Source organism: Enhydra lutris, unplaced genomic scaffold, assembly GCF_002288905.1.
Source record: "Enhydra lutris kenyoni isolate GAN:26980312 unplaced genomic scaffold, ASM228890v2 scaffoldscaffold9, whole genome shotgun sequence".
NCBI lineage: Eukaryota > Metazoa > Chordata > Mammalia > Carnivora > Mustelidae > Enhydra > Enhydra lutris.
Genome location: NW_019154093.1, coordinates 1,258,517 through 1,261,209, shown reverse-complemented (window position 1 = coordinate 1,261,209; position 2,693 = coordinate 1,258,517). Strand labels below are relative to the sequence as shown.

Below are 2,693 nucleotides of genomic sequence, written 5' to 3'. Positions count from 1 at the left end.
CGACGCTCTAGCCCGAGAGCTCAACGCCCGTCTCTATGTCTTTACGCGCGCGCCCGCCCCTCGCAGCCGAAATAAGGGCGCCGAGCGGCAGAGGCGGACGGTGCGCGCGGCGCGACGCTGACTCTCACATTCACTCACCCACGCGGAAGGGGTCCGGCGCGAAGCACTCCGGGAAGGAAGGGACGAGGCCGCAGTGCCCTCTGGTGGGCTGGAGGAGCGGAAGCGGCGAGTGCAGCCTCCCCGCCCCCATCGCCTCGGGATTGGGGCCTATAGGAAGGTGGGGGCGGCCAGGGTCGCGCCACGAGGTTTAGACTAACACCTGGAGAGAGTAGCTTTAGCTGGAGAAAACCCACAAAAGCCGGTTTCTCAATGAAGAAGTCACCCCCAGAATGCGAGAGACCTCAGAATAAACCTGCCTCCCAGCTGCAAATGGCACCCCACCCCCATGGAGGGGGGGTATCCTGAGAGGGGTCACAGCCCCCAGGGAAACTTCATGGGGGCCCTCCCCCGAGAAATACACACCACCACCACTACCAGCAGGGAGCTCGTTATCCTCTGTTGGACTACAAAGAGAGTGCCCAAAGAACAAAAACATCCACAAAAAATTCCGGTACCCTGCAAAAGAGATTTGACATTGCAGGGAGGACAATCTACAGCTCTTTTTTTAGGGAAGTCGTTGGCCACCGTGAATCTGTTAAACTGTGGCCTTTATTTCCAAGAAAAGCACACCACATACATCTACACAAAATGTTCCGTGTACTTTCAACAATTCCCAAGAATCTATAAATCTATGGACTTGAAGAGAGAATGTCCTTATCTGGGGAAGGAGAGAAATTAACTCTACTTGAATATCTGCTGTGGGTTACGTTTTGTTGATAGGTGCTTTCGAACATTTCAAAGCTAGCAGCACCTTCCAAATAGTCTTCAGTCTCTGTTTGACAACTGGGGAAACAGAGGTTAAGCAATGTGCCCAAGGTTGCAAAGCTATTAAATAGTCATGTGTATCTGACACTAAGAGAAACAGAATAGTGTCCCTCCACCCCCACGAGAAATCCTGTATTCAGGAATCAAAATCCAGAGGAGATCCATAATATGGGCAAAAGCATACTTAATCAGCAACAAACCCAAACTCATGCAGGGATATTTGATCCTAGGACAGCCCATCTCCTAATAGCTTTTATTATTGCAAATAGTAGTAAACAGATAAATAATGCACTATTAAGGATCAACCTGATACCATCCACTCTCTGGAAACAGGAGGCTTTGGTGGATTCAGTAGTAAAATAAATGATAACACAGCATCTTGAATTTTGCATTATAATTTTGCTCAAAGTGCTGAAAGCATTATTTTCTGCCCATAATCGTATTTATATCATATTTATGGTTGGAAGGAATAAGATCAGGCACCGATATGTAATGGACTTCTGGAAAAGACAGTAAAATGTCAAGTCTCAGAGCAGAGATCCCAGCAAGAGAATAAAGAAACCTAGTAACCTTTTTTTTTTTTTTTTTGAGATGGCCAGTTAACCCCATAGCCCACATTTTTGTATAAACTAAGCAGTTGCCTACACTTACTCTTGAAAGCAGCATGATAGGATGAAAAGAGGATTGACTAAGAATCATGTCCTGGGAAGGGGAGGGACTAAATACTGGCCTCACCACCAGATTTGTAACATTAAGTAAATTACTGGAAACTTTCAGAGATTTCCCCCATTTGATAAAGGGAAAATAATTACCTAACAGGTTTGTTGTGAAGAAAAAGCTTAAAAATACAACAACACGGAAGCAAGTCTGGTACATTGCAGGTTCCTTTCTTGTACTCCCATTAAGGGATAATAGTGAAAATTCCCTCTTTCCAATGACGTTTCTAGTGCCTGAAATTTTTCTTACAATAGTTCCCCCTTATCTGAGGTTTCACTCTATGTTTCAGTTACCCATGGTCAATTGTGGTCTAGATCAGATGATTGTGCTGACATGTGGCCAGAAGACCAACAGTAGCCTAATGCCAGGTTACAATGCCTACATCGTTCACTTCACATCATCTCAACACGTAGACATTTTATCATCTCACATCATCACAAGAGGGGTGAGTATATTATAATATTTGGGGGGGTTGCTATTTATTTATGACAAATATCCCACATCCATAATCCTCTCCTGTCAGAAATTCTTTGAAACAACGCCATCAGGCTCAGCCAGTCAGAGGATGGGGTCATCTGACTCACCTAACCTGCGAATGGCCTCATAGGTAGCAGAGGTTTTAAACTAGCCATATGAGAGGCGCCTGGGTAGCTCAGTGGGTTAGGTGCCTGCCTTTGCTGTGGGGTCTTTTGCTCTTCTCCCTCTCTTCTGAGGAAATTGCATGGATTTCTTTCACTTCCACTAACATCTCTGCACCACAGATTCCAGATCAGGTCATGATCGCAGGGTCTTGGGATGAAGCCCTACATCTCCCTCTCCCTCTGCTCCTCCCCACTGCTCATGTTCTCTCTCTCTCTCTCTGTCTCAAGTAAATAAAATAAAATCTTTGGAAAAAAATAATAAGCTGGCCGTTTGAAACTGCCTGTCACCTTGTCAGCCTCAGTCACATGCATCTGGATGGACGTGTGGTCCTTAGCACCAATGACACAGCAGCAGGCAGAGCATTTCTGCAACAGGTGCAGGTCCCCAAACTTGCTGGCGTCCTACTGCAT

At 46.0% G+C, this 2,693-nt stretch overlaps 1 pseudogene; it reads right to left on the bottom strand.

Moving 5' to 3' along the window:
* Positions 1-2,160: 2,160 nt before the first annotated feature.
* LOC111142807 lies at positions 2,161-2,693 on the bottom strand (annotated as a pseudogene).